The following is a 13,063-nucleotide window of genomic DNA, read 5'->3' as shown; positions in this document are numbered from 1 at the left end:
AGTCCTCTCCCTTCAGCCGGGGCCTGAAGTGGCAAACCCTTGGTGCCTGGGGGCTGTGTTGGCGTGTATGTCTGTGGGACAGGGACCTGTCCTAACACTGCTTTCTGCTGCCTTTCTTCAGCATTTTTTCTCTCTCTCTATTCCCCCAGATAAACTGGTAGAAGGGGAGAAATGCCCTAGTCCTGCACTGGCACCAGAGGCCTCTCGGTGCTGGGGCAGCCCTAGGCTGCCTGGATGGCACAGAGGGACATGGGTGGGACACGGAGGGGACAAAAGTCACAGCGAGCACAGGCTGAACCAGCTGGCAAAAGCGGGAGAGCTACTTGTGTGCTTTTCAGAGAGCAACCATGGTGTCAGTGGTGCTGCCTGGGGCAGCGGCGCCCAGCCAGGCGCTGGCACTGGGCTGCAGGCAGGAGCCTCGTTTGTCTGGAGGACTTAATTACCAGCCAGCAGCAGGGTGATTACAGGCAGAAAGCACCCATGTGGCTCCAGGGAAGCCCTGGCTCCCTTGCCCAGGGTCTGAGGAGGTGGCTTGGATTAGTGCTTGGCTCTGATCTGCCATGGCCAAGCAGAAATAAAGGTGATCTCATGGCCGTGCCCCGGGGACTGGTGGCTGTCGGCGTCTCGTGCCGCACACCCAGGGCCTGGGTTCATTTCGCCTTTTTTCCTCTACTGTGCTGCATTACTGCAGCACCTTGGATTCATCCACATTGCTCTCAGCCTCGGCTTGGCTTATTTATTTATGCAAAAGCCAAATGGCAGCAAGGACTGTCTCTTTCTGGTGACCCAGCAGAGCTGGCAGGGGCACCCGGCGCCGGCTCCCTGCAGCGCAGATCCTGTGCTGTTATCAGGGCAGCTCCTGATAAGAGCAGAGCAGGGATTTCCCCACGGGAGGTCCTGGACCACGTCAAAGCAGCACCAGGAGCTCGCCAGGCCTCCTGGCAGCAGTGGGCTTGCAGACCACAGGTCTGAATTTTCCTGGTGCTTTGCTGAGTGTTAGGACCTGATCGCCCTGAGGCTGCTGGAGAGGTGCTACCATCTCCCAGATCTGACCCCAGGAGCAGATGGGGACTGAGTTGGACTTACTCCTGGCGCCGGGGTCTGCGGGGAAGCAATGCATTTCCCTCCCCCCATCCTTCTGACCTTTCCCCATCAAAATACAAAGCACTATTATTTGTAGAAAAGCACCTCCATCAGAGGAGACAGCTGGCACTGCAAGCAGCTTGCTGGGGATGGGTTGCTATTAATTAAACTGCAGGAGACAGCCCGGCAGCTTGGCAGCTTGAATGGAGTTTTCCTTCTTTTCAAGGTTAGGGTGCCCTAAATTCTTTCTTCTTTGCCTCCAAAGGGAATTTATAGGTTTAAAAGAGGAAGCACACAAAGGACAGAGAAAGGCCCTTTATGAGCAGCTTGCACAGACCGTCGTGCTGCCTGCGATGAGCCTGTATGTACAGAAGGTCTGCAGGGACCCTTGGGACACCCCAGCACCCACTTTGCAGCTCGGTCCACATTGGGTGGATGCTGTGACCCCCGGGGATGTCACTGCCTGGACATCCCCTTGCCACTGCCTGAGTATCTCCCATCTAGAGGGGAGATGCTGCTCTGGAGCAAAATAGAGTTTTTAAACTTTGGCAGCAGCCAAAGGAGCAAGGTGCGTTCCCTCTGGCAGGGCTGAGCTGTGCCATCTGCAGAGCTGTCCTGGGGACTCTTGAGCCGCAGCGTTTCGGTGCCAAGGCAGCCTGGTCCCTGCTGAGCAAAACCTGTGCCGAGAGCTGCGGCGGGGGGGGAGTTGCCTGGAAGATGCTGAGTGTGCTTTGTGTCTGTCCAAACCAGCACGTCAGGAGCCAAACCAGTGACCCCTGCAAGGGGGAAGGATGTTGGAAGGAATGTTTTTTTCCTTGCTTTTTCCAAATATTTGTGACCCTGAAGTGGCTTCCTAGCAAAGCCCATTCCTTTCTAGAAAATGATGGATTGCTCAGGCGTGCCGAGGAACCTCCTGCCTTCCCTGCTCAAGTGAGCAGACCCCGCAGATCTTCTGCAGGAGAAATGTGCTGGAGGAAGGGAGGCTGCTGCAGGGGCACTGCTGGGGTGCAACACCGGGAATGGAGGCACGGCCTCCCTGGGGAGAGGGATGTGATGCTGGGAATGGAGGCACGGCCTCCCTGGGGAGAGGGATGCGATGCTGGGAATCGAGGCACGGCCTCCCTGGGGAGTGGGTGACTCACACCAAGGACATGGTGCCCGCTACACATGCTGGCTGATGGCAGCATGTGAAATAACTCCTTCCTTCTTTCCCTCATGAAGAATGGGAACAGGCTGGAGGTGTCTGGCTGGAGGATCCCCCGGGTTTTGGTGCAGTGGGAACAGGAACGGTCCTGGCACCCTGTGTAACACAGGGTTTCAGTGAAGCGGCCATGGTTCAATGATGCTGGCAGGCTCTGCTGCCTGCTCCTGGCCAGGGCCTGGAGGGGTTGATGGTGGCTGCTGCCTGTGGTGGCTCAGGATGTCCCTGCTCTGTGTGATGGAGCCTGCAGGGTCCCGGGATGCTCCCGGCAGCGCCTGCACCCTGTGGCATCTGCTGCTCCACTGCTGTCTCTGTCTAAGGAGATTTAAGCCACCAAATAATGCCTTTTATGAAGGATCCGGTGTGATACCTGCAGAGCTGTCTCTTGGAAATGGGCTGCTCAGAGAGGCTGCTCAATGCCAAAAGCTAGATAGCTTAAAAGAAAAACCAGCATCATCTATAGACTTGGGAGTCCAATACAGCCAGAAGGGAGAAAATATCATTGTTTTGCATACCTTACCATTACAGACCTTCTGGAGAGTTACCCTGCACGTTCAGAAGGGACCACGGTGGCTACCTGCCAGAGCCCTTCCCGGGTGGTAACACCTGCAGAGCTGCAGCCAGGCTCTTAGAAAAGTGTTGGTGTTGGTTTTAGATGTTCCTGGTAATGCGGGGTCCCTTCTTCACTTGCTAGAAGCGATGGTATCTCTTTCAGTGTTTATAAAAACATATTTTGGTCTTGCAGTCTGCAAGCCCACATCCTTTTCTCAGTCAATGCTGTGTTCCACTGAGCTTGCTGGTGCTTTACCAAGGTCTCTGGATGTGCTTTTCATTCTGCTATTGATCTGAGATTATAAATATATCTGGCAGGATTTCCAGCTATCCGTCAAAGTCATTGGGGACTTGCAGGTGGTCAGCATAGCTGCACTATTAAAACAATAAAAATGATACACTAAGCCCTAACAGTGCACTTTTAACTGGGGATCAGTGCGGTAAAGTACAAATTGGAAATGTCCCTTCAGCATTCCTGCGAGAGAAGATGTCCTGCTCGTGCTCCCTGTGCTTAAGGGATTTGATGTTTTCTTAGAGTTGGGCAGCTTGGGGTGAAATATGTTTGTTGGCAGCCCTGCAGGTCTCCCCTGCAGGCTGATTAATCCTGGTGAAGCTGTCTTTGCAGATCTCCGTTATTCCTCGCAGCTGGGGACCTATGGTTGGGGTCGGGGTACGTGCTGGCCGAGGGCAGAGCATTGCCCGGCGCAGGGAGAGCTGCGGCGCTGCTGGGGTGGCTGGGGAACAGCCCCGGTGTTGGGGGTTTTCTGGTGCAAGGTAAAGGATGGTGGTTGGGATTTTCCCCAAAACCCAGGTAGTGTGGGAACCGTGGCTGGTGATCTGCACCTCCTGCTGCCTCCCAGCCTTTCCTGAGCATCAGTGCTGGGCCACCTTCTCTCCACTGAGCCCTACCAGCCCTGCGCTAACGCCGGGGCTCATCCCCACAGCCCTGTGCAGTGAGCCTGTGACATGGGGACCTGCTTTCACCCGCAAAGGTGTCAGATAAAATAGTACAGATAGAGCTGTGTAAGGCAGGCAAGAACCTTCCTTATTATTTTGAATTAGTTGCAAGACTGAGAACTGGATCTGTAGATAGTTCAAATCCCTTGGTACGACTTACGACAGCAAGAGTGCCTCACTAGAATTGCTCCTAACTCTGATGATTTTTTTTTTTTAAAGATAACAACAATGACTTTGTGATTTTAAAACTTGAGTAGGGGATTTGGATCCAGTTCCTGGCTCTGTTGTAAGTTTTCTGTGTGACCCTGGGCGAGTCACTTAATCCTTCTGTTCATCTGCACCGTAGGCGTAAGGCTGCTTCCTTCCTCCGCAGGTCTGTCCTGCCTGTTTGCAGAGCGAGCTCGTGCAGCCACAAACGAGCGGTGGGAGAACAAGTACGGCAGGGCCCTGCTCTCCTTGCAGGAACAGAGAGATGCTCCTGCAGTAACAAATCCCAGAGGTGTCTGTTTGTTACTCTGTGAGTGCTGTCTCTGCAAACAGCCCCAAAGTCACCCAAGAGCCTTCATGAAGACAAGCATGGTTACCAAAGCCTGTTGTACGTGCTTGCTTTCAGACCAAGGATGCCACTTTATTGTCCTTCTGAGGTGCTTGCTCCCCCGCCTTGGGGTTGTTTCTGGGAAGGATGAGATCTGAGTTGAAACAAAATATTTTCTAAGAATTAATCTGAAACACAACTTGTACAGTGTGAGCTCCCATCCTGCTCCAAATCTCTTTGCAGAGCTTCAGTGACCGAAGGAGGAACTTTTCTATGGGGTTGACTTTTTTCCCCCTTTACAGGCAAGACTAAAACATGGTTTCAATGTGAAAAAATAGCACGAAGGAAGGAGGTGTTGGTTCAAGTGGCTGAGCATCCTGTGTTTGCCCCTTTGGTGCCAGTCTTGTTTGGGCAAGCGAACCCTGTGCTGGATGCTTAACACCTGCACGGCGGTATAGATGTGGTTAATTTAATGGCAGGGACATGAGGAGTGGATCGCAACTGCGAAGTCCACGTGCACCTGAGGTCTCTCCCCTTATTCCCCATGCAAGCACACACCTGAGCGAGCACGGCCAAGCTTTGCAGAGCCGGGCTGTGCTGCTTTCTGGCTCTGCTCCTGCCTTTTTCTAGCTAACGCGAGGCTGGAGGGACTTGCAAACAGACCCAGCTGCTACTTGGGCAAACGCAGTTTGGCATCTAGCGTTGGATTTTCCTGGAGATTAGGGAGATTGAAACACTAATGCCCATTGATAGGGGTTAAAGCTTTATTAAGTCATAAAAAGTGGTGTAATCCATCAGAAAGCTACGCACAGCTGCAAGCGTAAGCAGATTGAGGGTGGGTTTCCTGCACGGGTGCTGGGGTGGAGGTTTCTCGGAAATTGGTATTTGTGGCACTTGCTGGGACACGAGTCTCGCCCCCCCCTGCCCGAGCACCCATCGCTTCCAGGGCAGCCCATGCCAGCCTTGCCGGGCATCGCGGGGAGGGGATGCTGCCAGCCCGGCGTGGGACGGCTGCGCCGGGTGGAGGAAGAGCTGCCGCTGTTCCGGAAGGGGAGAAGGAAGGTGAGAGCCATGTGAGAGCCGCGGGCAGGGCGGGAGGGTTTGCCTCGGAGCTGGAGTGTGACAGCGGCCGGTGATGCTGGTAACGGGTCAAAAAGGATGGACAAGTACTAACCCCTGGCTTGGGGGCTGTGCATGGGAAACGGAGTCCTTTGGGTATTGAGAGCTGCAAATGTGCAAATCGGTCTTAACCCTTTTGTGGCCTGCACAGCTTTCTCTGGGAGCGCAGATCTGAGCTGGGGGGAAAAAAATATCCTGAGATCGTAGGATAGGTCGAAGTAACATGTCAGAACCAGGGGTCTGAAAGAGGCAGGTTGGCTTTGCATCGTGGCTGTGAAGGGAGGGAGAGCCCCTTCTGCTCCCGGCTCTGCAGCCCGGGAGGTGCAGGCGTTGCTGGGCTCCCCGTGCCCCCCTGCCCACGGCTTCCCACTGTCACCACCGACCAGCACCGGGGGGGGACTTCAACCCACACGAGGGGGTGGCACAGCCCACCTGCCTGGCCCCACGGACACGGCGGCTTCCCTCCTGTGGCTGGGGCCCTTTTTTTCCGCCGGCGGGGGAGAGGTGGTGATGAAGCTCTGGTAATCAAGATAGAAGGCAGGAAGGGCCTGTGGAGACAGATAAAATTTTTATTTGGCTTAATCGGCATGATTTTAAAAAGCAGCCAGGGTGGTGGATGTAGGCTGCCATCTCATCCCCAGCAGATGCGAGATGCAGCCCAGGGGTCTTCAAACAGCTCCAGAGCAAAGTGAGCCCCCGGTCAGCGGCCTTAACACCCACTGGAGACTGGTTTTGGTCTCTGCTGGGGGGATTTCAGGATGCTTGAAAGCAAAAAGCAAGTTTCAACGGGGAGTGCCGAAAGGGCTGTGCTCCTCTCCCTCCCTCCCCGGAGCAGGGGGATGGACGGGGGTCTGCAGGGGATGGGGCAGCGCAGGGGCTGAGTTTGTCCCAGCCTCGCTCTTTGCCTGGGGAAGCCCCCAGCACCGACCCACCCCCCTTCCGCTGCCCCGCACCTCCTGCGTGGGCCCGGGAGTGACCGCGGGTGGAGGGACGGGGTGGGACATGCTGCTGAGCATCGCCCCCAAAACCTTCCCCCCCCCCACCCCCCCTTAACCTCTACGAGCCCCCCCGCCCCCGCTCCTCCCCGGGACAGGCCAGTAGCGGCTGGGGGATGGAAACCGCCCTGGGGCGAAATAAACTTCCCGGGAAGAGGCTCCATCCCCCCGGGCCGGGGAGGAGGGCAGTGGGGGAGGAGGCAGGGTGATGGAAGAGGAGGAGGAGGGGGAGGAGGAAGGGCGATGGGGGAGGAGGCGGGGAGCCGCTGGCTGCCGGAGCCGCCGCCGCCGCCGCGGGTGAGTCGCCGGTGCCTGGGGGCGGGGGCTCCGCGGAGGCGGGGGGCAGCGGAGATTGGGGGGGGGGGGGGGGGGGGGGCTGGTGGGGGAAGTGCTTTTTGGGGGGGTGAATTATTCTGGGGGAAAGCCTGAGAGCGCGGAGGGGAGGGGAGGGGGCGGGGGGGGGGGGGGGGGGGGTCCCGCCAGTTCCCACGGAGGGTCCCGGGCACGGGCAGCCGAGCGCGGGGGAGGAGGTGTGCTGGGGTGGGGGGGGCCGGGGGGGGCTCGTCCCGCAGCCCCCGCCCGGCCCCTCTCCCCCTGCGCCCCACAAGAGGGGCCGTTGTTCGGCGGCCGCCTGGCCGCGCTGCCGGCATTGTCCGGGGATGAATAGCGGCTGTGTCCGGGGGGCACCTCCCGCGCTGCCGCCGCCGCCCCCCGTAAAGGGGCTCTCGGGGCGGCTGGGACGCGGTTGCCCTTTGTTTTTAAAAAAAAAAAAAAACAAAAAAAAAAAAAAAAACGAAAACAAGCAAAAAAAAGCCAAAAACCTAAAAAACAAAACAAAAAAAGCAGAAAACAACCAAACAACACAAAAGAAAAAAAAAAAAAAGACCCTTCAAGAAACAAAGCAAAAAGAAAAAAAGACAAAATAATAATAATAATTTTTAAAAATAAATAAATAAATTTTTAAAAAGTTAAACTAAAAACCCGAGGATATAAGTCCCACCTTGAGCACTGTATCTCGGGGTGCTGGCAGCCTTGGTGCCACTTGTTTTTATTATTATTTTTAGCGCTGTAGCTGCAGAAGCCGGGAGCTCGGGCCGGAGGGGGGCTCAGCCCGCGCTCCGGGCACAGCAGCCGTGCCAGGTGCCGGTGCGGGGCCTGCGGCCGGCCGCCTTCCCCCCGCGACGCCGTTTGGGCAAGCGGGGTTTGGGGTGGAGCGCTGCCTGCCCCTTTGTTTTCAGAGCACAGAGCTCTGCGGAGAAGCGGTGACAAGGGCTGACAAGGGCGAGAGGTCCTTTCTCTTGCCCAGGGGCTGGGAAGGGTCTCACGTTCCCCCCCTGTGCTGACCACCATCCCCCAGGGTGGACAGGGGGTTGGGAGGGGGTCCCGACCCCAAACCCACCAGACAATCAGCTTTGTGTGACTCCTCAGAACCACCCCCCCCCCCCTTGGTTCGGGCACCCCGAGCCTGTCTGCGGGGAGCGAGGGCTGCGCTGGCCGCCGGTGTTTTGGGGCTGGTGGATGGAGTAGCTTTTTCTGGCTTTGGTGAGTTCCCCTGCGACGGCCGGGGCTGTCCCCAGCGAGGCAGGGCTGCTCTCGGGGTCAGCTCTCCCCACCGCCGGGGGAGGGCAACCCACTGGGGCTGCGTGGCCAGTGACCTCCGCGTGCCCGAGACTGGGGCAGGCAAGACTTGGGGTTATTTGTGACCATCTCCTGCCTTTCAAACTCTGGTGGGCGGATGGGAGAAGAGCGTGAACAACTCTTTGCGGTTTAGAGCGGCTGCCTCACGTGCTTGGCGAAATGAGGATGTAGGACTGCCGGCCGCGCTGCACGGGCCGGCACGTGTCTGAGCCGGGGAAGGGCGGTGGTCGGCCTCACCCCAAACCTGGGGTGCGCCGAGGTGGGGTGGGGGGCTCCCGCTTGAGCTCGCAGGCTGCAGCTTGCGAGCGCTCGAGGTTGCGCCCCGGCAGAGCCGGCATCGCGGTTCAGCCTCTGGGATGAGCTCGCTGCAGCCCAGCCCAGAAACGCCCATGGCCGGAGCCTGCGGCAGCCGGAGGGTTAAGCCAAGAAGGGGAGCCCTGGAGCATCCATCTCTTGTAAATGAAAGAGTAATCGAGGGGTGAGCTGGGGGGGGGGGTGAGGTTTGGAGGGGGTGAGCTACGGAGGACCGTTTCTTCCGGAGCGGGGAGGGGAAGCGAAGCGCGATGAGCGAGGACGGAAACGCACGTGGTGAGCGGGGACAGCGCGACCAGCGCAGCTGTGCGTGGGGCACGGTGTGTGCCCGTGGTGTGTGCCTGTGGTGTGTGCCCGTGGCTCATGCCTGTGGCTCATGCCTGTGGCTCATGCCTGTGGCTCGTGCCGGTGGTGTGTGCCCATGGCTCGTGCCCGTGGTGTGTGCCCATGGTGTGTGCCCATGGTGTGTGCCCATGGTGTGTGCCCATGGTGTGTGCCCATGGTGTGTGCCTGTGGTGTGTGCCCGTGGCTCGTGCCCGTGGCTCGGCGCTGTGGCCCTGCCTGGTCACCTACCGGAGTGCTCGCTCCAGAGCAGGAACCGCTGCCTCTGAAAATGGATTTATCCCCCCGCATGAGCAAAAGGCTTCAAGCGTGGAGCGTCTTGCATGCTCAGGAGGTATCTGGCCACCTCTGTGACAGCTGTTGAGCGGATTTGGTCTAATGAAGTGTAGTTAAGCATCCTCTGCTGTTTCTAGGTCGTGCCTGTTGGCACTCAGGTGGAAATGCAAGCCAAGAGGAAACATAACCAGTTGGTAGGTGGACCTGGGCTGGCGGCCAGCCTGAAACCATAGCCTGGTGCCCAGGGATGCGAGGGACAGGCTTCAGCTCAGGTGTGGCTGTGCCAGCTGAGCGCAGATGATTGCAATTGAATAACAGAAACATCCTTTAGTTACAGTTTGGTGCTGCAAGTTCTGTGGCCGTGGCTCTGCACACCAGGCTGAGCCCTCCTCCGGGGTGCTGGCTGTCCCCCCAGTTTTGGACTGAGCCGTGCCTCACATTCCCTGGTACCCACGCATCCCTGTGGCACCAGCACAGACCTGCTGCGTTCAGCACTGGGCGATCCCGTGGTGGCTCTGATGGGGCAGCCAAAGAAAGCAGTGGTGCCTGGGCCACGCTGAGTTTACATCCAACCCTGGCTTTGCTGCCTCCATCCCTCCCAACTCCTCCTGTCCCCTCAGAGGAGAAAGCTGTGGCTTTGCCACCTCCTCCACACGTTGGATTTGTTTCCATAGCTCGTGGTCACCAACTCAGTGTGCAAAGGAGAGAGGCCCTGGAGGCTGTGTGTGCTGCAGTCCCACCGGCTGGCTGTAGTTAACCAGGAACTATAAATTCACTCCTTGGTTCTAAAAACGTCTGTTACACCCTACAGGCGCAATTCTGTAAGCTTGCTGCTCCCAAAAATTGAAAGGTTAGTTGGTCCACACTTCTCCCTCGAAAACATCTGTGGATGCTCAAGCTCCCTGGGGAGCAGTTGTGTTTTCACACCCTGATATACTGCTGTTTGCTGCTGTGAATCTTCTCTCTGTGTTCACATCAACCCATCCAACAAATCTGGAAGCCCGCAGTGCTTCCAGTCTCCACTGCATGAAGGGAAGGGGAGTTATCCCCACCGCAGCGTCCTGGCCTTCTGGGTGCTTGTAGCTCTGCAGAACCAGCTGCAGAATCACCAAAAGGTAGCAAATACTTGTCGCTCCCTGCATCCGACGGGTGTTTCTTTGATTTACCAGCAAGCGTTCGCATTTCTCCATTGATTGCCCGTGCATCCGTATGGTGTGTGAATGGTTTGGGTCTGGTGATGGGCAGCAGTAGCGGAGTTGCAGCCTCCTGGCCTCTCTCCGGTGGCTCCGTGAAGCTGCTGAGCACCAGGTCCAGGATCAGCCCCGCTCCAGGATCAGCTCTGCCCTCCCAGATCACCAGCATCCCACTCCCCGTGCATCGATGGAGCGTAGCACAGAGCTGCTGGGTCTAGCTGGGAGCTGGGGTACACAAGGCATTCCCGGTTCAGGCTCTGCAAGGGTTATTTAACCTTTATCTATCTGCAGTGGAAATACCAGCCTCCTACAGATCCCTTTCCCAAATCCTCGATGAAGACTGCCAGCCCCAGGGTTCAGGGTTTTGGGCGAGCCCACAGCCTGCCTTTGCATCCCCTGCCCGCAGCCGACCCGGGTTGTTGCAGTCGCGTGGCATCAGTGCAGCATTTCTAAGCCCTCGGTTTGCTGGCAGCCCCTCGCCAGCAGCGTTTCGCAAAGCCCATCCCACGGCCGCCCGCGCACGGCGTCCAGCTGGCTGGAGGAGCGGGGGGCTCCCGGGGGGGCTCCCTGGGGCTCCCCTCTCCGTGGGGTGCCTTTCATCTGCTGCTTCGCAGATGTTGGGTTTGGCTCATGTCTGACGTGCATCAATTACAGCACAACAGCCCGGAGTCTTTGGCAAAATCAACTTTGGAGCAGCTGTCCTGAGTCAGCCTGGCGCCCAGGCTGGAGCCGCGGGTCTGTTCCCGCTCGGTGCAGCGCTGCCCTGAAGGTCTCAGCATCTCCCGTGCCCACGTGGAGAGGGTTTCCCTGGCAGAGGAGGTCTAATTACGGCACGAGCACGTGTTCCCGCATGCTTCGTGTTTATCCAGGAACACGCGAGCCGGAGGGAGCTGCAGGCTCCGGGCTCTGCCCCCATGAGCAAAGCGAGCAGCCCGTCGCTTCCCCAGCCTCCCCCGCCGCAGCGGGGACAAGCGGCCGCGTTACGGTGGCACACGTGAAGCAGCAGTGCCCGAGGTCTGATCCTGCTCGTGCCAGGGACTCGGTGGCGGTCAGGGATTTCTGAGAGTATTGAGTGTTTATGAATCCATCCCTCCTTGCCGTGCTCTGGAAGGGTCGGCTCGGCGACGCTGGCACCGAGAGCGCCGCAGGTTTGGCACGGTCCCTGCAGAGAGCACAACGGGTCAGACAAGTACAGGATCTGCCCGCGGCGCGTCCCGGGCAGCCACCGCTTCTGCTCCAATTTATTTCTAGGATCTTTCTATTTTAGACAAGTGTCTGGCGGGAGTGCTCCCTGCCACCTGGCACAGCATCCCGCTGTGCCTGTGCTGCGGAGTGCTCCTGCGGCTTGGCCGCATCCTGCCTCTGCTGGCACAAACCCCTTGGTGCCAAGTGGGGTGCTGGACTCCTTGCTAAGAAAAGACCAGCTTAGTGCTGGGAAGCTAAAAAGAAAAGTGAAGGTCTGGGTGGCAGCATTTCCTTTGGGAGTCTGCTGGGGCATTTGTGTCTTTACTTCCCTGCTGTCCTGCAGACACTCCCAGTTGCAATATATTCATTTTTATTTTATTTTTTGCCCAAACAGGAGCCAGGTGCTAGAAGAAAACATCCTTTAAATCACCTGTTCCCTGCAGGCGAGCCGAAGCAGCCTGGGCTGTGCTGCCGGCTGTGCTGCTCGAGCACATCCCGGGTGGCAGCGCGCCTGCGTGCTCCGCGGTGACAAACCCCCCACCTGCCTTCGCCCCCCGCTTCCTGTGGCTTTTGTCTTGCTGGGGGCTGGGGAGCCCCAAGCCCTCCTCGCACCGGAGGCAGCGTGGTGAGGCAGCCCATACTGTCTGCTCCCCGTGCCGGGGACCCCTTTGCCTGCACGTCCCCCTGCCCAGGGTCAGCCCCTTTGCACGCCGCTGGCTGCGCGTTAGCGGAGCTGTATAGACGAGCAGCAGCCAGGATGTGCTGGAGGTGCTCCTGGCCTCTGTAGCAAGTGGAGGGTGGCTTTTTGCTCCAGCTGTTTAATTTCTTAATTTCTCTGTGCGTGCTGCTGGGCTTTACCTGCACCAATTTCCCAGGCTGCCGTCCCGTCCCACGGGGCCAGCGCGCTTCGGGCTCGCTCCCATGTGTGCAAGCAGTGCTTGCAGGAGTTAAAACCATTGCATAACCCAGCGTTGCTGCCGGTGGCAGCATATTTTCCACGTGATAGAGTCTTTTTTTTTTTTTTTTTTTTTTTTTTTTTCCTAGTGGTATGTAGCGATTTTTTTTTCCACTTTCAGCCTTGCTGTTTTGGAATAGGGCTAATTTGGGATCTGCGGCGGGACCTTGGGCTCGCCAGGCCAGCTGGCTTTGCAAGGGGCAGCGTGGCAGCACGTCGCCAGCTGTGCAAGAGCCTGAATGTTTGCGTGCCCCGGGAGGTGTGTGCTGCTACCGTGGGTGTAAACTACGGCGTGTTTGCTCTCTAGCAGCTCTGTGAGTAATGCTGGTCTGCACAGCCCAGGATTGAGGGTTGGAAAAAATTGTTCAAAGTGACCCAAACAGTCTTTGGGATGAGTTTTGGGTTTGCTTTTTATTATTTTTATATATTTTTTCTGCTTGGCCTATTTTGAGCGTGTGGAAGTGCGCTGTGCTCCCAGGAGATGGGCACTTCCACCTTGCAGACCCCGTGGCTCCTGCCCCTTACCAGAGGAGAAGGGATGATGGACTTTTGTTTGGAGGAGACCCTCTGGACCAGCCACGTTCCTACAGACAAATCCCTTCAGAGGGAGGAAGGGAGAGAAAACCAGGCAGCGCCTCATCAAAGGCCAGAAATAACAGTGGGGTAAGGAGATGAGCCGAGAGCCATATTCCTGTTTGAAGGAATGAGGATGAGGACTTT

The 13,063-nt window shown here is 57.6% G+C and overlaps 1 protein-coding gene across 8 annotated transcripts in view; it reads left to right on the top strand.

Moving 5' to 3' along the window:
- The window catches only part of SEPTIN9 (septin 9), a 144,238-nt gene that overhangs the window by 109,234 nt on the left and 21,941 nt on the right, over nucleotides 1-13,063 (top strand). Inside the window, exon 1 of one of the 8 annotated variants that reach the window (XM_042802482.1) lies at nucleotides 6,665-6,739. The exons of the other annotated variants lie outside the window; for them this stretch is intronic. The gene's annotated coding sequence lies outside the window, so the exon portion shown is untranslated. Of the gene's footprint in view, nucleotides 1-6,664; nucleotides 6,740-13,063 lie in introns of those variants that run through there. 8 annotated transcript variants of the gene reach the window in all.

This window comes from Tyto alba, unplaced genomic scaffold (genome assembly GCF_018691265.1).
Source record: "Tyto alba isolate M040663 unplaced genomic scaffold, T.alba_DEE_v4.0 Super-Scaffold_39, whole genome shotgun sequence".
Taxonomy (NCBI): domain Eukaryota; kingdom Metazoa; phylum Chordata; class Aves; order Strigiformes; family Tytonidae; genus Tyto; species Tyto alba.
The sequence above is the reverse complement of the archived record's forward strand: the minus strand, read 5'-3'. Positions and strand labels throughout refer to the sequence as shown.